The following is a 24,710-nucleotide window of genomic DNA, read 5'->3' on the forward strand; positions in this document are numbered from 1 at the left end:
CTATGGGGTCTCACAGAGTTGGACACGACTGAAGTGACTTAGCAGCAGCTTAAAGCTTTCCCAATTTTTCAATTTGAGGAGATACTGCTTTGAGAAAGATCCCTGATATTCTCCTTACTTGCTGCAAATAATACTCAATACTTCCTTCTCCTAATCTTTGACTTGGTTGTATCTATTGGCTTGACACACTAAGAAGCAAACCCAGTTTTCAGGTAGCAGTATCCCCTCCATTTCAGAGGTGTTTCATAATCCATATCTCCTAAAGCTGAAAGGGAACTCAAGAGATTATGATCTTCTGGAAGACAGCTAATTCTAATCTCACTGTAGAAATAAAAGCCTTCACACTTATGTGTTTTGTCCATATTCATACAAATAACTGATGATAGGTTGACAAAAAAAATGATAGAGTGACAAAGTATAGCACTTCCAGTAGAGAGCTCTGCACTCTAACCTCTTGACCTCTTCTTTCCTGACCCTTCATTGATCAACGGCTTCTGACTCCAGAATAGAAAGAATTGTATAATGACCTTGAATTATCCATCACTTAATTCAACAGTTATCCCTGGTTCTTTGTAGTTAACAAGGGCATTTAGAAACCAAGATCTGGAAACTAGGTGTGCTCATTACTTTCGATGTGTCACTATTACCAAGCTCTCTCACCAGACAATGCTGGGAATGTGCATAATTTGTTAGTCTCCTCCCAAAACTCATGTCCACCCAGAACCTCAGACTGTGACTTTTTTAGACAGAATATTTACAGATGGAACTTGTTAAGTTAAAATGAGATCATATTGGATTGGGTGGGTCTTACATGCAATCACTGGTGTCTTTATAAGACAAGGGAGAAGAAAGTACAGAGCCACAGACACATAGAGAGAAGAAGGTCATGTGAGGATAGAGACAGATTATAGTGATATGGCTACAAGCCAATGTCAATGTCATGGACTGAAGACAATGACTAAGGACAGCTAACCGGAGGTAGAAGAAGATGACAGAATAGAATCTCTTTCAGAGAATGAAGAAGGAACCAACCCTGCCAATAACTTAATTTTAAACTTCTGGCCTCCAGAACTATGAGAAAATAAGTTTCTGTTACTTTAAGGCACCAACTTTCTAGTAATCATTAATTTGCTTAGCAGCTCTAGGAAACTAATACATTATGTATGTTATGTATACATTTTTATGCATATTTAAATGTGCATTTTATGTAGGTACCAATAGATAATTGATACATAATGGCATTTAATATAGTGTGATATACGTATACATGGTGAGATATATATTTATATATGTTTATATATTTATGAAGGGTGAAGGTGAAAGGGAAAGTTGCTCAGTCATGTCTGACTCATTGTGACGCCACAGACTATACATTCCATGTAATTCTCCAAGCCAGAATACTGGAGTGGGTAGCTGTTTCCTTCTCCAGGGCATCTTCCCAACTCAAGTATCGAATCCATGTCTCCTGTATTGCAGGTGGATTCTTTACCAGCAGAGCCACCAGGGAAGTTTATAAATACCATGAATTCACATGGAACTTCCAATTCCAATTCAACAAAGGCGTTAATTCTAGTTCTTTCCCTTCCAATATTTGGAAGTCCTTTCTCACTCAGAAACTCAATTCCAATTACCTTTATACTTACATATCTCATCAGTCTCCCTCTACGATCATTGATTTATAGTAAATTACATCTACTGGAATAATTGAATCGATCATTTTCTTTTGGAATCCTCAGGTAGTAAAAGAAATCACCAAAGTAGATCTAAATAGAGGTCAATAAGTTTTTGGTGATTGAGGTTTAAGACTGGAGAATGTAATTCTTCGGGGTCATTTTCACCAAATTGAGTATTCTTTTTCATTTTAACTATTTCATTTTAACTCTTTATGGATATTAAATCATCTGAATGAGAACTCATTTTATCTCCCACAGTATCAGCGATAACTCTGGTTAAATGTCTATTAAAAACTTTTTTTTCCAGACCCTCTGCTAACCAATCTGGAGATAGGATAACTTTATCTAAAACAGGTTACAAATAAAAAAGGAGTTAGAAGCTGTTAGCAAGTTACAGTTTGCTTTATGTATTACATTTCTACTGTTTTCTTGGTTGGATTTGTATAAGACTCAGGGTATCTGTTAAAAGAGGGCAAGGTAATAATATATTAGCATTACAGGCAAGAATACCTTATAGTGGATGTGATTTAGCTAAATGGTTAATTTCTTAGGCTCTGAACCTAGGGTACTTGTGACCAAATACCCATTAAATGCATGGCTTAAGAATATTACTTCACTATTTTATCATTCAATTTCCTCACATGTGGTAATTGCAGTAGTTTTATGTTCTTCCAATATCCATCTTTATCGTCTTATTTAACAAATAACTTTTGAGAGCCTAAATATGTGCCAGGCAAAGGATTCTACATAAATTTGAGTGTTATATGAGCAATGACTGTATTTGTTTCTTTTTTTTTAGACTAAATATTTTATTGTATGCTGCCATCAGTGTATATAAAATAATTATCCTTGTGAAACAGAAAATTATGAATATTCAGAGAGGTAGACATTAAGGATTAACAAAAGTAGAAGTTTGTACAGTATGGCACTTTACAAAGAGGCTTTTGTACAGGCTTCAAATTTAGCTTTCCTTTGAATAATCACTGGTTTATAAAAAATGGTTTGGAAAACCTTGTAAAGATTTGTTTTACTACAAAAAGGAACAGACTTTTTGGGGCCTGAAGGGATTTGTACTTGAAGATACTCCAGTCATCAGAGGGTCATGTTGAGCATTCTGCAGACAGAACTGTTTGATATCTGCAGCTGCCTGGGGAACTGTCACCTGATTGAGCCCGGCCTCCAGACAGAGCTGTTGAACCACTTTTTTTCATAGCTGCAACACTGGACGGAGAAGGCAGTGGCACCCCACTGCAGTACTCTTGCCTGGAAAACCCCATGGATGGAGGAGCCTAGTGGGCTGCAGTCCATGAGGTCGCTAAGAATCGGACACGACTGAGCGACTTCACTTTCACTTTTCACTTTCATGCATTGGAGAAGGAAATGGCAACCCACTCCAGTGTTCTTGCCTGGAGAATCCCAAGGACGGGGGAGCCTGGTGGGCTGCCGTCTATGGGGTCGCACAGAGTCAGACACGACTGAAGTGACTTAGCAGCAGCGACAGTGGATGAACCAGACACGGCGCACTCAAAGGAGGGCAGATCCGCGGGCTGTCGGCAGGTCTGCGGTGGGTTCGCTGGGCCAGTCGGCAGGGCGGGGTGGGGTCGGGTGAGGCTCGGAACTTTGTCTCTTAACATATGTTTTTTTGTGATTGTCTTGAGGATAAGACACAGATAGTTATGGCAGTGGGGCTACAGTATCAGAACCTGGCTCAGTGGGCAAGTCTACTTCACAAAGTATATCTTTCGTAAAATATGAATAATATTCGAAAGTAGTGCCATTTCTCAACTTGACAAGGTAGTCACTTCAGCTGTTCACAACAAGAGAAAAATTGAAAAGGACCAGCAGGAAGGAAGAGGAATGAGACTGTAGCATATTTTAGGAGTGATAGTCCTTTCTCAAATATAGTTTGGTGCCCAAAAGTAAAGGTGAACTTCTGCCTCCTGAGATTTTCTTTATAGAGTATGGGAAAGCCCCTCGTTAAAAATGTGCCCTGCGCAACCCTTCCCATTGGCCAGCTATCCTAAACGTTGCCCTGCCTCCTTGATGAAGTGGTCTGACCTCTCTGACAAGAGTTCCCACAACCGTCTCTTCACGCCTTGTTGGTTTAGTTTCGCATGATGGATGACATGACACACAGTCAGCAGGGCTGTTGGTACCTGCTCTGTAAATGACTCTGGTAGCACGCGGCCAAAGGCAAAGTGACCATCTCTCCGTTCTGGCTGAGTATTTTGACTTCAGGTTTTCAAGTATGGAAGCAAGTGATTTATGAGACACAAAAAAGCATAAATGGCCTTCCACACCTTTTGACAAGGAAAGACTGCCTGTATAACCCCCAACCCATGCTTTCTTTGCAAGATAATGCTGCCCAGGAAGAGCATAGCTTCCTTCCCCCACCATAAAAACGAAAAGGTGCTTGTTCTAGCCAATTTTGTGTGTATGAAAGCCTGGCCAGTAGATGGGCCATTGGAATGATTGCATGTGCTGTGTTAGTCTAAGCTAACAGCTGAGTCATTTTCATTTATCCTAGCTTATCAGTAGGTGCTGCAAGTAAATATCTTATCTGAAAAAGAACTGATATTGAGACTGGCATGAAACTGTGCCATAATTTAGACAAAATAGCTCTAGGTAATGCTATGTTCAGTGGCTTCTACTTTCAAGATACCCACTTTTCCCCTCAGTTCCTGATTGGTGGCTTAGAGACTGAGCATCCTTATAAACCATCTGAGCTACAATAATACTTCACTTGTATGGCACCCTGAACAAAGTGAGGTTCAAAAGTGAGACTTGGGGCTATATTAAAAGTAGTGTGACCAATCATTCTGGTTTGTCCAGAATTGAGGGGTTTCCCAGGACATCAGCTTTTAGTACTAAAATCTAGACAGTCCCAAGGGACATAGTATTCCCAGTGCTAAAACCTGGACAGTCCTAGGGCAAAGTGGGAAAAGCTGACCACATTATTTGGAGGTGAGGACTTAGAAGGACTGAAGGATGGAGTGAAGAGTCGCATGATTCCTGACTGGAGTGAAGATATCACTAATTTTTTCAATGAATTGAATTTGAGTTAGCAAGTAACAAGTCTCACTGACTGAATTGCCTCGAAATGGAATTGTTTCTGAGGCCAAATTAGAACTCCCCCTAGAAGTGGAAAGTGAGTTATTCCAGCAGATCATATCAGTAGGAACCATGTCTTACGGGTAACCCCACAGTATTTGGCCCCAGGTTGGGTACCTTGTAGCCACTGAATACGTCTTTAGAAATTGTCCAAAACTTTGATTCTATTTAAACCTGTTTCTTCATGCTCTGACTCTCACATATAGAGGTGGGAATGGTTTACATTTCCTTATTTGACATTTACTTGCGGGAAAAAATGAAGAGGTGACTTAGATTTTTATAATCATTCATTATTGTCATTAGTTAAGAAAGAATACAAAACCATATAGGGTTTGAAAAATATTTTAGATGTATTTTTAGACGTGCAAGCCTTGTAAAACAAGGCAAATTCCAGAGACTATGCTTTTTTTCCCCATGCTTAAGGAAGGGGGCATTCTTTGGAAGGTTACACAGTTGACACTTTAGTGATTTATTTGGCCTGCACTCATCTAAATGTGGCTTTGTAAAACAATGCTGACGCTTGAGAAGCAACTTGAGATTTAAAATAAGCTTTTAGAAGGTCTCCTGGCCTTAAGAACAGGAAGTGACTTATCACTGAAAACAAACCTGCTTTAAGTCCACAAGTTTGCTTTTTGTAAAAACAAACAAACAAAAAAAGCACTGGCAGTGTATCAGTTCAGTTCAGTCGCTCAGTCGTGTCCGACTCTTTGGGACCCCATGAACCACAGCACGCCAGGCCTCCCTGTCCATCACCGACTCCCGGAGTCCACCCAAACTCATGTCCATTGAGTCAGTGATGCCATCCAACCATCTCATCCACTGTTGTCCTCTTCTCCTCTTGCCCTCAATCTTTCCCAGCATCAGGGTCTTTTCAAATGAGTATAAGTGGATCTAAACTTTACAAATCTCTTCCTTGAGACTTAGAGAGACTAAGGGGAGTTTTCTAAATAATTTTCACTGATCCTTTTTGCTTGTAAGTCAGTAGAAATGCCCTCTGAATGGAAATACACAGATTTAAGGACCAGATTCCCTCACGCTCTTTAACATGTCCTTAAACTAAAATTTCTAAATGAGTGACCTCATGAAGTATTATGATGCAGTGATTTATAGCAAGTCTCAGATACCTGGAGTTCAAGTTCCAGTTTTGTTCTTCTTCAGCTCTTCTTGAGCATTAAGCAAGTGACTTAATGCTTTTCTGTTTCAGTTTCCTTGTCTGTAAAATGAGGATAACAGAAGTATTTTTCTCATAAGATTGTTATAAGGAAAAAATGAGTTAATATATATAAAGTATTTCAAGCAGTGCCTGGACAGTATGTGCCATGGAAGCATTACTTACTAATATAGTATAAAAATATAGTACAATATAAAAATACAATAAATCTTTTGAAGTGCCTGAGCTTTCAAGGACTTCCCTGGTGGCTCAGTGGTAAAGATTTCACCTGCATTGTAGGAGGCAAAGGAGACACAGGTTCGATCCATGGGTTGGGAAGATCCACTTGAGGAGGACATGGCAACCCACTCCAGTATTCTAGCCTGGAGAATCTCTAGGACAGAGGAGGCTGGTGGGCTGCAGTCCTTGGGGTTGCAAAGAGTTGGACACAACTGAAGCAACTTAGCAGGCATGCAAGAGCTCTCAAACCATTAAATGGGAATCTCTAAACTAGTGATTCTCAATCCCCAGTGTATATCAGAATCACCTGGGATACTCTTTAAAAATTCACATGCCCAGGCTTTACACAAGGAAAGTTAAATCAGGATGTCTGAGGTTGGAGTCCTGAAATGTATACTTTAAAAAAATTTCTGGTGTGTGATTCCAATGCAGAGTATTGAGAACACCTTCTCTATGCTGGAGATTGAGAATCAGTGCTTTAGAGGGGCTTTGCGTGTCATATGTCAAGATGGTGTTTGTTTAATTGTTTGATCTTATAACATTTTCATGATTCATTCATTATTCCAAAGGTGTGAGTAGGCCTATATTATTTTGTTGAAGGCTGTAATTTTCTCGAAGCTAGGGTGTCCCTCTGTTGCCATTCACACTCAAGTATCTAACACAGGACCAACATATGGTGATGGTGAGGGAGGCAGGAGTGGAGGAATAATTGTTGAATTTTACCAACTGTCTTTAAGATCACAATAGTATTTTTAGGGGCTTCTCTGGCAATCTAATGGTTAGGACTTACCTTGCAGTGCATAGGATACCAGTTTGATCCCTGGTTGGGTAGCTAATATCTCACATGCCTGTGGCCAAAAACAGAATCCAAAACATAAAACAGAATTGATAGTGTAACAAATTCAATAATGACTTAAAAATGATCCACATCAAAAAAAATTTTTTTTTTTAAACAGTATTTTTAAAGTAAAGAAGGCCACTCAGGTATGCTACGGTTTGGATGAATTCAACACAGGGCTTGCCGTTGACCCAAATCATGCCATCCCAGTTTTTGCTTTTTTGTGAGATTTTGTTCACATTGTCTTGCTATCTCTGTCAAGGGGTCTCCAAACCAGGTCACTCTGAAACATTTTGTAAGTGAACTAGCACAGTCAAAGATTTGGTGAATAGTCTGACAAAAGCCTCTCAGGGTAAGAGCTTCAGATGCTTTTTAATATGCCTGCATGATCTTCAGCTGGATGCTGAACTTCAATTTCCTCATCCAAAACAGGAGCACAGTAATCTGTATCACACTGACTCTTATAAAACTCCAATAATACCATATATGCAAGTGTCATTTAATACAAGTCCATGCTACTATTCTTTATCTGGGCACTCCCACTTACTGCCTTCTAGGGTAGTTGAGAACAGAGAAGATATGGTTTTTATTTCATGGGCAAAATTTTGCTTACAGAGAAGCAAATATGCTAGAGGACTTCAGGTTCAATAATCTGGTGAATAATATCCGCTTTCTATGTAAGTGGGCTTCCCTCATAAGTCAGTTGGTAAAGAATCCTCCTGCAATGCAGGAGACCCCAGTTCAATTTCTGGGTCAGGAAGATCCGCTGGAGAAGGGATAGTCTACCCACTCTAGTCTTCTTGGGCTTCCCTTGTGGCTCAGCTGGTAAAGAACCCACCTGCATTGCAGGAGACATGGTTTCGATCCCTGGATTGGGAAGATCTCCTAGAGAAGGGAAAGGCTACCTACTCCAGTATTCTGGCCTGGAGAGTTCCATGGACTATATAGTCCAAGGGGTCACAAAGAGTCAGACATGACTTTCACTTCACTTGATGTAAGTAGTAGAAATAAACCAGCACTGTGGTTCTCAGATGATCAAAACTATAACATTTCAACAATAAATGCTATGCACAGAGGAGGCCAGACAATCCCAGCATTGCTGTTCCTGCTTATTTTTCCTGGAAAGTTGTCTCAATCAGTTTAAAGTATCTTGGTATAACTTTACACAGTCAGTAAAGGCGGGGGTTGATGTGGAGATAGACAAACAAACAGACGGATAGATACAGAGAGAGACAGAAGGAGAGACAGACAGAAAAAAAAAGAAAGCCCCAAAGCAAGAAATCTACACACCAATCCTGTGGTAGCCTAGCAATCAAGGCATTAGCAGCCAAAAAGCTTTTCTTGTGCAGGGGAGTTAATGGATTTATATTATTTGTGGTTATCTGGATTTCAGATTGACACCATAAATATTCAAACTCTGAACTCAGCTGGAAGCAGCCGCGACTGACTTTTCTGTGACCTAGCTGGAAACTTTAAATCAGCTGTCTCCTTGACTTTCAAGGGAATGACATGCTCCAAATCCATGAGATAGCATCTTCTTAGTGTTTTATTACCTCCAGAGGACCTCAGTTCAGTATGGTCTATAACTACAGCCTCTCCTATGAATGCCAAGTCTGGTAAAGATTGCTAAATCATAAAGTACTCTGTACTGGAGTAGAGATGTCCTGGACTGTGGGTACAGACTGAGCTTATTCTACACAATGCACTCGGTGAACTTCCATCTAGTGAAAACCCTACAACGCATTACTCATGGACTGACATGAATCTACATCCACAGCTCTCTCTCTTCAGCAGATCTTGTGCAGTTAACTTCTTCTTCATTTTCTGTGTTTACTTGTCTCTGGGACATCGATTTATAGGGTTACTATGCAGGTTTGTTGTTGTTTAGTCACTAAGTTGTGTCTGACACCTTTGTGACACAGTGGACTGTAGCTCACTAGGCTTCTCTGTCTATGGGATTTCCCAGGCAAGAATACTGGAGTAAGCTGCTGTTTCATTCTCCAGGGGATCTTCTCCGCCCAGGGATCGAACCCACGTCTCCTGATTGGCAGACAGATTCTTTATCACTGAGCCACAGGGAAGATCCACTATGCAGGTATAGAAGACATTTTTGTCGCAGTACATTGTGAGTTGCTTCCAGTTCCTATGCTCAGTAGCCAGCAAAAGTGAGACACTCCTCCAGAAATGGAGTTCATATCTTTCTGGTTCACTTCAGAGGTGATGAGAGGATTTTGGTGCTAGGAGGATGGGGACAGTCCTCTTCATATCCACAATGTTTCGGGGATTGGGGGAACCTTCCACGAGCAACAAGCTTCCTTTTGCCCCATTACAAAATGTGCTGAAGGTTTGACATTGCCAAATCCATCATAAGAATTGGGCCAGCTCCTTCTCTCTGTCAGCATAACAGATGTGGCAGCAGCCACAATGTCAATAAAGGTTATGTCCTGCTTCAGAGAAAAAGGGGCCAAAATACCAATTAAGTAATTGCTTGGGGGAAAAAAATCAAGCTATCCTTCTAGGCAGGCAATGGTATTATCAGGAAGCTTCCATACACGGGCTGCTCTCCTTTCCTTTCCCGGATGAGTTGAAAAGTGTTATCAGAGGAAGACTGTGATTCCATTACCAAGAAAAAGGGCAAGACATGAACAATTGCAAATTGTGACTTCAAAGGTCCCATCTATTCAGTGTTTGAAAATCTACCGGGAGTCCTTATCCTTATAATTTGACCCAGTTCGTAATATACCCCAGATGTTGTAACACTTCCTTTGTATATTTGATATAATGGAAGAGGAAAAAGGAAAAGAATCCATTAAGATGACATCAGCACAATGCTAGACTTGATTTCTATTTTAATATTATTAAATTCTTAATTTTACATGAGGCGTCCTAATCTTTTTTGATGCTTAGGGCCTCTGAATGGTTTAATCATAGCCCGAGTAAAGAGTATTCCAAGGAAAAGGAAAAACTTGAGAAAGGTACTGCAAAAAGAACAGCACAGCTGGAGTGAAACCTAGAGGAGAGGAGTGGCAGGTAATGAAAGTAGAGAGGTAGGCAGGAGCAGACCATTGACCAAACACTTGAAGACAGAGCTTGGCTAGACTGCCATGCCAAAGTTCTATAGTGATGAGATACCCTTGCATGATTATTAATAGGAAAGTAGCAGGATCATGTTTGCATCTCAGACAAATCACTGGCAACTGTTTAAAAGATGGATTAGAGGAGGGCAAGAATAGGAATGGGCTTCCCAGGTGGTGCTAATTGGAAAGCACCTGCCTGCCAAGGCAGGACAGTCGGAGATGCAGGTTCAGTCCTTGGGTTGGGAAGATCCCCTGGAGAAGGAAATGGCAAACTCCTGTATTCTTGCCTGGAGAGTCCCATGGACAGAGGAGCCTGGAGGGCTATGATCCATGGGGGCACACAGAGTTGGACACTACTGAAGCGCCTTAGCATGCACGCAAGAATGGAGGAGAGTAAACACGTTAAAAGGATGTTGAACTAGGCATGGCAAAATATAAGGAGGGCCTGAGCCAGAGCATTAAAAGCAAAGATGGAAAGAAACAATATGTAAAGGTGAAATTAACTGAGATGGTGAGTGATTAGTCATGAGGACTAAGGAAGCAGGCTCTCTCAATGATAAAGTTGTCCTTTCTTAGTCTGTGTGACTGGGAATATTATGGTACCACTAATGAAGATTAAGAATATTATAAGAGGAGCAGGTTGGAGAGAAAAGTATTAGCTTAGCTCTGAGCAGGTTCATTTGAGTCTTTGGTGAATCATGTTGGTCCTAATTACCCAACCCAACGGGCAATTGCTACAATTGCCTGTTTACCATCACTGTTAGACATAAAGTCCCATTTCTACAGTAAAGTCACACTTCTGGAGTAAGATGTTACACTCAGTCTGTAGTCACATTTCAGAAGCAGGTATGTGTTTGTAATTCATGAGACAATACATTCCCATCTATTCCCTTTGAATTCTAAACAGTGCTTTTTTTTCCCCTCTAAACAGTTCTTAACTCAGAACTTCCGTGATCTGTTTAGTTTAATGTGACCCAGTGAAGCAGGATGCTAGGAAGAGTAGGAACACTCTGGAAAAGAGGTAATTAACACCAGATAATCAAAATCTGAAGAAAAATATCTCACTTGTAGATTAGCAGATTGATACAATACCAAGAGTGAGTAACTTCTATGGAGAAATTCTAGTGTTAATTCTTTTGGCCATCTAAAATTATCTTGGATACAAAAAATGAACACCTGTTTAAGACAAAAAGTACAGTGTTTTGACTCTATAATCAAACAGCAGAATGTTGAGAGGCAGTTGGCCTCAGGGATGACCAGAAACTGGGTTGTGAATTCCATCAGTTTCTCTCAATTGCTATCCCTCATTTCTGTTTCTCTTTGTGTCCTTAATTCATTCCCTTATATGGGCTTTCTCTAAGAGCTGGAAATATTGTCCATTGGTAGATCCCAGGCTTTCAGTTAAAAGCCCTTCCTTTCTAGCGGAACTGTTTCTGTTCCATAATTTCAATCTGAAGAAGCCGGGGCTCAGTGGAAAGAGTGTTATGATTGAGTACCTCTAGTAAAATCTCACATTTGAAGAGTAAATGAACAATATTTCCTTGCCCTGTCCCAAAGTGGTGCTATTCTCAAAAGAAAGGAGATACACCTAACAGATAAAGCAATAAATTCATGCTATGCTGCTATTGTAAAAAATTGTGCAAAAATTTGTGCATACCATGCCATGCCTAAGTTTCACATAAGGGCAATGAGAGTTTATTATGCAAGCGCTGAGCTAAGTCTCACTCTGAGAATATGCAGTTGGGCAGGAGCCATTACTGTACTCCCTTTTCTGATTCATGACTCACTCCCTTGTGCTCCTATAGCATCAAAAGTGTGCATCTGGTAAATCACTTAATACACTGTCTTGTAATTATTATTTATGTGCCTGTCTTCATCTGTAAACTGTGAGCTCCTTAAGATCAGCGACTATCTTCACAGTTTTGTATGCTCAGTTCCTGGTACATTATTTCAGTGGCATTCTTTCTCCTGCTAGAGAAGAAAAACTAAAAACTCACTATTTCTTAATTTGAAGTGCTTTACCCAAGTAACAGAAACAGCAAATCTTTCAAGCAACAATGTGGGGGGAAAAAAGCTGTACACTGCATTCATACAACTATTGTTATCGAAAAGTAAGATTACTCCTGAAAGTCCCAGCACTCTTCCCATAGCAACCTCTGAGAAATGTTTGCTGCTTGATTAGAAACATGGAACGGGAGAAAGGGAAGTAAGTGTTAGTCTTCTTGTATTTTTCATAATGAATAATAGTAATATTGATGTATGTAAAGAGGATATTAATAAATTACCAGTACCCGATATTGTGTTTGGAACTGTATAGTAGTCAAGAATTTATGCTGTGCTAATGACAAGCTTTTTTGCTCCCTAAACAGTATGAAATTGTGAATCTCTTGACTAGTGTTCAGGGTGGAGTTGGTAAGTATGGACCATTAGCAAATGTACTGCCCTGCAGATCAAACATATGATTTTTTTTTTCTCACCAGCAATATCCTACCATTCACAGAGCCCATCATTCACCAAAGGCTGAAAGTAACTGCTAAATTCTAGCAATCTGACTTGACTTTTAACTATTTTTTTGACATTACTGGTTCTTGTGCATCTATACAGAGAAAAGAGAGCTTGAAGAAGTTATAGGGCCTCTTCTGAGATAGTTGCAATATTTTGGTCTTATTAAAGGGATCACACACCTCTTTACTTCTTCCTCCAAAGCATTAGACACTAGAAAAGTAATTTGAATAGATCTATGAATTGGCTTCTGCTCCACCAAGGAGCTTGTCATATGCAAGAGCAACATTTAGGACGAAAAATCTAACCATATGTAGATTCCTAGTTTTGTTCCCAAAATAACTCCTGGTGTTGTTGGCTCTTTTTCCTCATCTAGTTACCATCTGGGGTTTGTGTATGTCTGTGTGTGCACACGCGCAGGCAATAATACCTCCTCCCCACAATCTGCCAGGCACAGATACTCTCCATCAACTTCTCCCACGCTTATATACCTCACTGAACCAGGAATGCAGAAAGGATTTCAGATAGAATGAAGAGGCCAGTTTCTGCCTTCCTGCCAAAGATTTTACATGCATTTCATGCTTGCCTTAAAAAAAAAAAATGTTGATCTGTAAACAGAGGCCAAGGAGACTGATAGCAATAGGAATTAATTTGCAAAAGTCTAGGATGTATGAGAGGGCTTCCCTGGTGGTTCAGCGGTAAAGGAACCACCTGCCAATGCAGAGACGTAGGAGACCCAGGTTCAGTCCCTGGGTCAGAAAGATCCCCTGGAGAAGAGAATGGCAACCCACTCCAGTATTCTTGCTTTGAGAATTTCATGGGCAGAGGAGCCTGGTGGACTACAGTCCATGGGATTGCAGAGTCAGACACAACTGAGTGCACATACACACAGGATATATGTGAATCCTTGATCTTAAGAAAATGTATGGAAGTGTTTAAGAGCTTGAGGGCTACACATATTTTTGTAGCTGAAACTGAACAACTGACTCAAACCATGGCCTGTTTCACTTTTGCTTCATGAACTTATTTCACATTTATTTGGTTTAGAAATGACCAGGGCATTGAACTAATTAAAAAAATAATTTAATATGTAGGAATAAATCCTAGCCAAGCTGAGACCTTGTCAGCCAATTTCAACCTGGAGTGCAACCTTAGAACAGAATAGTAAATCTCCTATAATAGGGGTTTCCAGATCCAGTATATCATAGAATGCTTTGCATACTTGTCAGGAAGCACAATTCACCTCACCAACTGCCCTCACAAACTTCCTGAAACATGAGGGGTTCGGTGTGTTAATGGGAAATCAAAAGTGCTGGGAAGAGAGAGGCTGGATTTAGGTATAGGCAATAAAGCGGAAGCAGGGCTTACCCTTGGGAAGCAAGAAGGAGCTAGGGATTCAATGGAAGTGAAAAATGGAGGTAGAGGAGGATGAAACCAGAGACCACTCTGCCTTCCCCTCTTCCCCTTGTGAGGCAGATTGATACACACAGGAAGCAGCTATTCTAGGCTTTGGTTCATTTATCCCAGAGAACAGGTCAAGGAAAGGACAAAGTAGCCATCATGCACATGAAGACTTGGAGCTGGATTACAGGAGGGGCTTGAGTGAGAAAGTCCTTATCTATACCTTTCTTCCTTTTTTTTTTTTTTCCTTTAATAAGGGAAGTCTGCTACTTTGATTGAAAGATGCAAAATATCAGGCTCCCTGCTGGCTCAAAAAGAACTCTATGTTGGCTGATGCTCACTGAACACCCCAGCTGGACCACCTTTAGGAGATGGTGGAGTGGGAATGGCTGAAGAAATTTGGGGTAATGAACTAAGAGAAATCCTCTGTGACCTTACATTTCTATGTGTAATGTTGAAAATTCCCAAGTCAAGTCTCAAATCTTGATTAAGACTGTGTACATGTTAAAGAGGGGATAAAGAGAAGAGTAATTTGTGAATGAATTATTTTTAAAGAATTTCCTGATTTAGATAGTAAGGCATGGAAGAGAGGCAGGGAGAACATGTGCTGTCTGAGGCAGAAGAAATGGACATCTTTCATATCAGGTGATCTGAGATATAATATATATATATAATGAATGAAGACAGTGTGACGAGAGTAAATGTTTTCTAATTCCATTCTAATTCCACTGATGAGCTACAATATGCAAAGTACTTTTGTACATAATGCCTCATGGTTCCAGGGTATAAGAAAGAATATCTTTCTTATTTTGACTTATCTCAAAGGAAGAGACTGGTACCAGTCTTTTTCTTTTTCTTTTTTTGGCCCTGCCACGCAGCATGTGGGAATTTAAGTTCCCCAACAAGGGATTGAACCCGTGCTCCCTGCATTGGAAGTGTAAGTCTTAACCACTGGACCACCAGGGGAGTCCTGGGACCAGCCTTAATAGTTTAGGACAATGGATTCTGATTTCATAAGTCTATGTGATTGTAATCAGATTATAAACATATGTACCAGAAATTTGTGCCAGAGTCATAAGAATGCAGGAGAATTTTCAGATTTGAGCAAGTTTGCAGGGATTTTCAGTCATACCAGTCATCATGTGACTAGCAAACAATTTCTGAGGAAGTCACTGAGATGAAATAGGCTTCAAAATCCACACTATCATTCATTAGAATGTTATTTCCAATGTTATTGGGAATTTTCAGTTCAAGGGAAAATGATGCATGGTCATAGGGTAAAGAAAGCAAAATCAGATACCAACTGTTACTCCAAAGAGTGTTGTAGATGATTTCTGAAGTGTTTGGCCTATCACCAAGATTTCAAACTCATAGAGCAATGACAGGCTTTATTTTTTGGGGGAAAGTTCTCATTAATATTAACAGAGTGTAGCACAATAAATCCTGAAATTCACACTGAGCACATGATTTAGCTTTGACCGTAACCAAGAGATCACAAACACAGAGATTTATCTTCTTGATGTTTTAACCTCTTGATCAGAGCATCTGCTATTGGGTGGATGGCGATGCCAGGACCCTTGCTCCACACAAGGTACAGAGTCAAATTATATGTGGCTTTTCAGTCTTGAGGCTCTGCTCATCTTCTAAATGGCATATACATTTCCACATATTCTTCTACTGGTTTTGTCATTATTATTTTTTTTTTTTTCCTGAAGAATGCCAAACATTGAATCTCAGAGAGAAAAGATATGAAGGATTATTTAGGGTAATCTGAAGAAAGAAGATTTTGTCCCATGAGCTGTGTGTACATTTAATTCTATGATGACCTTTCTGGCATAAGAATAACTATTGTGATCACATGTCATCAAAACTAAATTAATAATTTCGTCCTTACTATGTGGTAGGCTCTGAGTCAGGAACTATAGTGAATATTGACACATTTCATAAGTTGTCTTCATGACAGCTTATGGCTTATTGAATAGAAACACCTACAAACATTAGGTAATATCCAATAATAAAGAATTTAAATAACATTTCTAGACAACAGTAGCAATGTTATTAAAGGGCACCTATGATTAATTAATCAAGAAATTGTACAGACAATAATAGCTGAAATGTTTCAGAGAAAGGAGAGATCACTTTAGGCTAGGCTTGGAAGGACATTGTTAAGGAAAAATATGGTTGAATTTAGTCTTGCCAGAATAGGAAAGATTTGGATAAGTAGAGAGGAATACCATGTGTTTTAATTATCAAAAGAAAGAGAAATAAATGATTCTTCCTCTGATACTTACTACAGATATAGCTCTATGCTGGATATTTTCACTACAGTAATTTATGAAATAGATACTGCTATTCCCTTCAGATTTCCCTGGTGGCTCACTGGTAAAGAATCCACCTGCAATGCCGGAGACGCAGGTTTGATTCCTGGGTCAGGGAGATCCTCTGGATGAGGCAACCCACTCCAATATTTTTGCCTGGAGAATCCTATGGACTGAAGAACCTGGCAGGCTACAGTCTATAGAGTCACAAACAGTCAGACGCTATTTTAGCAACTGAGCACAGCGCACATTCCCAATTAACAAAAAGGGAAACTGAAGCTCATGGAGATGAATTACTTTGACTAAGATAGCAATGAGAAATAAGAACATGAAATTTCACTTTCTGCAGTGAGATAGTAATAGAAAACAATTTCACCTTTCCAGCTTGGAAAGGTAGAAAACGGAACAAAATATATGGAATAACTTATTTAGTCATTGAACAATAGAATGCAGGACTGTGATCCCTAAGATAAGAAATAAATGAAGGAACCCCTATTCTGTCCCAACTTACTACTTGGAGTTTCTGGGCCATAGGATAGAGCGAGGGAACCCAAACAGAGCCTGATGGTCTTGCAGGAAAACTAAGGTGATCGAAATTTTTGGAATAGAGTACCAGAGAAGAAAAAGATTTATAGGAAGACTTTTAGAAATATGCAGAGGAGTTCTTTTAAATCATTGATTGAGTAACTGTCTGTGGACATATAAGAAAAAAAAAATTCATGTATAGGCAAAGATTCCTGGCAAATAGTATACTAAACCTTTCCCAGGGCTCACAAAAAGTAAAGAATAGCTTGTACCTTTAAGATCCAAAGTAGAAAGATCTTATAAAACATGGTTCATTTGGCAAAGCACTAAAAAAATATAGTGTTTTTAGTGGGAGTAAATTAGTAGATTAAAGAATGCACTGGGCCTCCTTAATTACATGTAGAAAAAAAATTCAGGGGATCAAACAAATAATAACTTGACTACTACTACTACTAATAATAATAATATTGTAGAACAAAGTTTAAACTATTTAAAGAAATAACAACAATCCAGAACTTACAACACAAAATTTAACATGTCTTGATCCAAACAAGAATTACCAGGCATGTATATAAACAGGAAAATGTGATCTTACAAGAAGACAATCAATCATTAGAAACAGACTTAGAAATGAGAGAGATAATGGAAATAGCAGTAAATGATATTAAAACAGCTTTCATACATGTACTTCATCTGATAAAGAAGGTAAAGAAAAATATAAACATGATAAGAAAAAAACAAAAAAATGTATAAAAATGGCCCAAATAGAAAACCTAGTAATGAAACATGCAATACTGAAACGAAAAATAAACTAGATATAATTGTAGTAGACATTGCAAAAGACATCATGGTAGGCACCGTGGAAGGAAATGTCATTGGAAGTAAACACATGGCAAAAGAAACTGCCTAAAATGAGGGTCAGGAAGAAGAGATCAAAAAATGAACAAAGCCTAATGATGGTATGAAAATGTAAACTATCTAAAATAGATGTGACTGGAGCCCTAACAAGAGAAGATAAAGACCAAAAAATATGAAAAATAATGATTAGAAATTTTACAAAATTTTGATGAAAACTGTAAGCCCATACACAAAACTCAGACAATAATATTACCTTTTAAAAATTCACACCAACAGACTAAATGGTTAAAAATCCAGAATAAAGAGAAAAATAAAATAATAATTGAAAATTTTAAAGTTGTGTTAAAAGCAGCCACTGGGAAAAAAGATACAAATGCTCAAAGTAGTACAGAGTAACAGTGGTAAGAATGATAACTAACTTCTCTTGAAAATTTGTGCAAGCCAGGAGATAATGAAGTAATTTTTTTAGACATTGTAAAATAAAAGTTGATTTAGAATTCAGTACTGAGGAAAAAAAAGTATATTTTAATAAATACAGAAGATGTAAGACAATAAAAGATGAGAGAATCCATTATCAACAAATTTACCTTAAGGTTGAAAGAAATTCTTTACACAGAAGAAAGATAATGCCAGATGGAATTCATATCTACACAAGGAAATAAATAGCACTGGACATATTAACATATGAATAAATATAGAAGGCATTTCAACTTAAATTAATCACCCCAAAAGATAACCATGAGACTGAAAATAATGGCAATGAATTTGAAGGTTTATAATTTATGTCAGAGTAAAATCTATAAAAGTAAGGGTTGGGAGAGAATAACTTAAAATATAACTCTCTAACGTTCTTACACTTTATGCAAAGTGGTAAATATAATTTGAAATTAGAGTACAATGTTAACAATATATACCATAAACCCAAGAACAACCATATTAAAATAATAAAAGAAGAGGTATAACTAATACTGGAGAGAAGAATTCCTAAAATATATCCAATTCTTCCAAAGAAGATAAGAACAGAGGAAAAGAACAAAAAGCAGATTACAAAAAATTTTCCTTTTTTTAAATGGAGGATTTAAACCAACTCTATCGATAATTACAGCAAATGTAAATGGCCTCAGTTCAGTTCAGTTCAGTCGCTCAGTCGTGTCCGACTCTTTGTGACCCCATGAATCGCAGCACGCCAGGCCTCCCTGTCCATCATCAACTCCCGGAGTTCACTCAGACTGACGTCCATCGAGTCAGTGATGCCATCCAGCCATCTCATCCTCTGTCGGCCCCTTCTCCTTCTGCCCCCAATCCCTCCCAGGATCAGAGTCTTTTCCAATGAGTCAACTCTTCGCATGAGGTGGCCAAAGTACTGGAGTTTCAGCTTTAGCATCATTCCTTCCAAAGAAATCCCAGGGCTGATCTCCTTCAGAATGGACTGGTTGGATCTCCTTGCAGTCCAAGGGACTCTCAAGAGTCTTCTCCAACACCACAATTCAAAAGCATCAATTCTTCAGCACTCAGCTTTAAAGACTCCCAATAAAGAGATTGTCAGATTTTGACTGAAAGTGAAAGTGAAGTCATTTAGTCATGTCTGACTCTTTGTGATCCCATGGACTATAGCCTATCATGCTCCTCCATCCATGGAATTTTCCAGGCAAGAGTACTGGAGTGGGTTGCCATTTCCTTCTCCAGAGGATCTTCCTGACCCAGGGATCAAACCCAGGTTTCCCACATTGTAGGCAGATGCTTTACTGTCTGAGCCACCAGGGAAACCCTTTGATATAGTAGCCCTACTGGAATAAGACACTCCACAAATTTTTCACATGCCTCTTTGTAATTTCATTGCAAAACTATTTGATGGTTTTATAATAGATGGGGAAGCAGTGGAAACAGTGGCTGACTTTATTTTTCTGGGCTCCCAAATCACTGCAGATGGTGATTGCAGCCATGAAATTAAAAGACAGTCCTTGGAAGGAAAGTTATGACCAACCTAGATAGCATATTCAAAAGCAGAGACATTACTTTGTCAACAAAGGTCCATCTATTCAAGGCTATGGTTTTTCCAGTGGTCATGTATGGATGTGAGAGTTGGACTATGATGAAAGCTGAGCACCGAAGAATTGATGCTTTTGAACTGTGGTGTTGGAGAAGACTCTTGAGAGTCCCTTGGACTGCAAGGAAATCCAACCAGTCCATTCTAAAGATCAGTCTTGGGTGTTCTTTGGAAGGACTGAAGCTGAAGCTGAAACTCCAGTACTTTGGCCACTTGTTGTGAAGAACTGACTCATTGGAAAAGACCCTGATGCTAGGAAAGATTGAAGGCTGGAGGAAAAGGGGACTACAGAGAATGAGATGGTTGGATGGCATGACAGACTCAATGGACGTAAGATTGAGCAAGCTCTGGGAGTTGGTGATGGACAGTGAATACTGGCGTGCTGCAGTTGATGAGATCACAGAGAGGTATACAAAACTGAGCAAATGAACTGAACTGAACATTTCAAAATTGGTTCATCAAGAATAACCAGTTACTTTAATATGTTAAAAACAGAAGAAATTGGTGGGTGGATAGTGGTATGGGAACTTTATACTTTCAACTCAAATCTTTTTTGTAAAAAATCCCATTAAAGAAACAATGGCCATCAAAAAAATGAAGATAAAATAAAGACATTCTCAGATTAAAAAGTTAGACAATTAATTTCTAGCAGAACCACTTTGTAAGAAATATTAAACAAAATTTTTCAGGCTGAAAGAGTGACAACAGACAGTAATATGATTTCATGCAAATAAACAAACAAAAAAAACCCTACAAAGACAGCCAGTCAAAATAATTATATATATATATATATATATATATATATATATATATATATATATAATTAAAAGGACAGAGCAATCACATATTTCTCCTCCTTTTTCCTCTTAACTGATTTAAAAAACAAATGAACAGACAGAACAAGATGTCGGAGGAGTAGGTGGACATGAAGTGCATGTCTCTCTACAGATCCATCAGGAATACACCTTCAGACACAGAAGTGCAGGCAGAATGCCAGCTGAGAGCAGACAGAAGTACCTGACCAGTGGTAAAGAATATATAGAACCATGCAAAACTCAATAGGACGAAAGAACTAGGAGGGGAAACAGGAGTGTTAGTAGGACTAGATCTGCCCTCGGGGGGTGGGGGAACTAAAGGAGGGGTCCGATCCCCACATTGGAGCAATCGTCTGAGTCAGAGGAGAAACATTTGAGGCTGAGAGTGAAACAGCTGATCTGTGACAGCCTAAATGGAATAAGAATCAGACAGTCCTTGCACAGCCATACATACCCTGGACAGGGACGCAGGTCCCCTAGAAGGCACAGTGGCTGGGAGCTGGAGTTTAGAGACTGTGGAGAAAACCTAGGGTAAGCGCTGCTATTGACTTCAGAGAGATGGATCCAGGGGATGTGAGGGAGGAGATTATGGTGGAAAATGCCAGTGGAGGAAAGCCAGACAGCCAGAGAAGCAAGGTGATGCAGCTGGGTCATGTGTAGGGGGTGGAGCCATCACCAGAGCCTCTCTCTCCCCACACGCCAGCATCGGCAGTTGAACAATAGAGTGGCTGGCCCATCAAATGCCCAAGGCACTAAACTACAGAGTAGGAACCCACCCAGAGTGCCCCTGTATGCGACTGATGCTCCAAACATCAGAGAAGGATTCCAGGCAAGGGAGCCATCTACACGCCTGAACAGGCAGAGCTATGGAGAAAAACTGGCCCAAGAGGTCTTCTGATCGCCAGCTACAAGAAGCTGGAAAAAAGACTCTGATAGAGCCATAACTCCTGCAGCAGAGGCAGTTCATGTCCCTGCACGCTTGTCTCCACCAGGGTCCCTGCATTCCAGGCAGCTACACCAGTTTCACACTCAACCATCACTGGGGCAGAGCTGCCACAGGCAAAAAATGTCTTGCATCTACGCACTCAAGATCGCTTCAGTTGTGTCCAACTATTTGTGACCTAGTGAACTGTGGCCTGCCAGGCTTCTCTGTCAGGGAGGGCGGTTCTCCAGGCAAGAATACTGGAGTATATTGACAAATACTGGTTGCCATACCCTTCTCAGTTCAGTTCAGTCACTCAGTTGTATTTGACTCTTTGCAACACCATGGACTGCAGCACACCAGGCCTCCCTGTCCATCACCAGCTTCCAGAGTTTACTCAACCTCATGTCTATTGAGTCAGTGATGCCATCCACCCATCTCATCCTGTGTCGTGTCCTTCTCCCCCTGCCTTCAATCTTTCCCAGCATCAGGGTCTTTTCAAATGAGTCAGTCCTTCATATCAGGTGGCCAAAGTATTAGAGTTTCAGCTTCAAAATCAGTCCTTCCAATGAATATTCAAGACTGATTTCCTTTAGGATAGACTGGTTGGATCTCCTTGCAGTCCAAGGGACTCTCAAGAGTCTTCTCCAACACCACAGTTCAAAAGCATCAATTCTTCAGTGCTCAGCTTTCTTCACAGTCCAACTCTCATATCCATACATGACCACTGGAAAAACCATAGCCTTGACTAGATGGACCTTTGTTGGCAAAGTAATGTCTCTGCTTTTTAATATGCTCTCTAGATTGGTCATAACTTTTCTTCCAAGGAGTAAGCGTCTTTTAATTTCATGGCTGCAGTCACCATCTGCAGTGATTTTGGAGCCCCCCAAAAATAAAGTCTGTCACTGTTTCCACTGTTTCTCCATCTATTTGCCATGAAGGGATGGGACCAGATCCCATGATTTTATATTTCTGAATTTAAGACAACTTTTTCACTTGTTTCTTTCACATTCATCAAGAGGCTCTTTAGATCTTCTTTGCTTTCTCCCATAAGGGTGGCATCATCTGCATGTCTGAGGTTATTGACTTTTCTCCTGACAATCTTAATTTCAGCTTGTGCTTCATCCAGCCCAGTATTTCTCATGATGTACTCTGCATATAACTTAAATAAGGAGGGTGACAATATACAGCCTTTACATACCCGTTCCCTATTTGGAACCAGTCTGTTGTTCCATGTTCAGTTCTAACTGTTTCTTCCTGACCTACATACAGACTTCTCAGGAGACAGGTAAGGTGGTCTGGTATTCCCATTTCTTTAAGAATTTCCACACTTTGTGGTGATCCACACAGTCAAAGGCCTTGGCATAGTCAATAAAGCAGAAATTTTCCTGCTGCCCTACCCATCAACTCCCCTGAGTACTTGGTGCTGCCAGAAGCCCTCCAACCCAAGCACCTGCACCTTCTCCACACCTGGCCCTCACTGGGGCAGACCAAAGTTCTCCAGGGCAGCCTCAGGAGCAAACCCCAGTGGACAACCCACACGCAAAGGTGGAAATAAAACCACAATTGAAACCCTGGGGCAGTGTAGCTAAGGAAGAACACTGAAAACCTTCCCACCAGCTGTACAAGCTGCAGATTTAATCCACACGATCAACCAGACAGACTCTGTGTCTACAGAATATATAAAATGTCATTGAGAACTCCCACAAAAGAAAACGCACTAGTTCTGATGGCTGTGGACATTGAAGACAAGAACACACAGGAGTAGGACCAGATTAGAATCTGAGCTGCCCCCGCAACAGGTCTGGAGACTAGCACAGTGTTGGAGGGCATCCTAGGGAGGTGAAGTGGACTGTGACTCCCAGCAAAGGAGAGGACTCTGATAGCAGTGACTTAAGAAAAACTTTTTTTATTCTTATGTTTTGACCTGTTCTGTAGATTCTTTTGGATTTTTTCTCCACCCACCCCTCACCTCCCACCCCCTGTTGTTGTAGCTGTTGATTTTATTGGCACTATGAAATCTGATTAAGCTTTTGATTTTTTTTTTTCTCCTCAGTCACATTTTTTATTGTTGTTATAAACCTCTTCCTCTAAGTTGGAGAAGGAACTAGCAACCCACTTCAGTATTCTTTCCTGGAGAATCCCAGGGATGGAGGAGCCTGGTGGGCTGCCGTCTATGGGGTCACACAAAGTCAGACACAACTGAAGTGACTTAGCAGCAGCAGCAGCAGCCTGTACTTTGGGCTTTTGCTGTTCTGTGGACTTATTTTTTTCCTCTTTTTTTAAAATTTTTTCTTTTCCTTTTAATTTTTTTTAAACCTATTATATTCTTTCTACATTTATTCCCTTGTTTGCTTTTCCTATGTTCTTTCCCCCTTCCTGTTAGTATTTAATATATATAAATATTCTTCATCTACCTCTATTTAATTTTATATGTCTATTCTTTCTTTTCTATCTTTCCTTTCCTCTCAAAATATTTGTTAGTTTTGTTTTTTGTTTTAATTACTTAATTCCACACTTGGCACCTTGCTTTAATTTTGTTTTTCAGTTTGTGCTTTAGTTGTTTTTGTTCTTAAATGGTAAATATAATTTTTGACTTCCTTTGTTTGCTGGGTCAGTCTTCTGTACTTTATTTTTGTTGGACTGTTTTGATTTTGCTTATGGGTGTATATTCTATTATTTTAATTATTATTTGCCTGATTTTGTAACTGCCATTTGTTTGGGTTTCATCTTTCATTTCTCATTTTTGAGTGTCTGTTTTAATTTCACTTAATGCCTTAACAAACCACTTGTGGAGTCTTCCTTCATGACCAGAGATCAAGCCCTGTGCCTTTGAAGTGGGAGCACTGACCCTAGAATACCAGAGAACTCACCCTAGGGAGTATCAGATAGCAAGACCTCACACAAAGGAAATCACTTGAAAAAAGACCCAGCATCAGCCAATCACTAGTAGCAGCCTGTGCAGGACTCCTCATCTAAACAGCAAACAAAAGAAAGTGGTCACTCAGTAGTATCCGACTCTTTGCGACCCCATGGACTGTAGCCTACCAGGTTTCTCCGTCCATGGGATTCTCCAGGCAAGAATACTGGAGTGGGTTACCATTTCCTTCTCCAGGGGATCTTCCCAACCTGGGGATCAAATCTGGGTCTCCCGCATTGGAGGCAGAAGCTTTACCCTCTGAGCCACCAGGGAAGCAAACAACAAACAAAACAAAAATGCAAACCCAATCATC

This window comes from Bos grunniens, chromosome 3, assembly GCF_055505025.1.
Source record: "Bos grunniens cultivar Pamir isolate PY7600 chromosome 3, Bosgru_T2T1.0, whole genome shotgun sequence".
In the NCBI taxonomy this organism is placed as follows: Eukaryota; Metazoa; Chordata; class Mammalia; order Artiodactyla; family Bovidae; genus Bos; species Bos grunniens.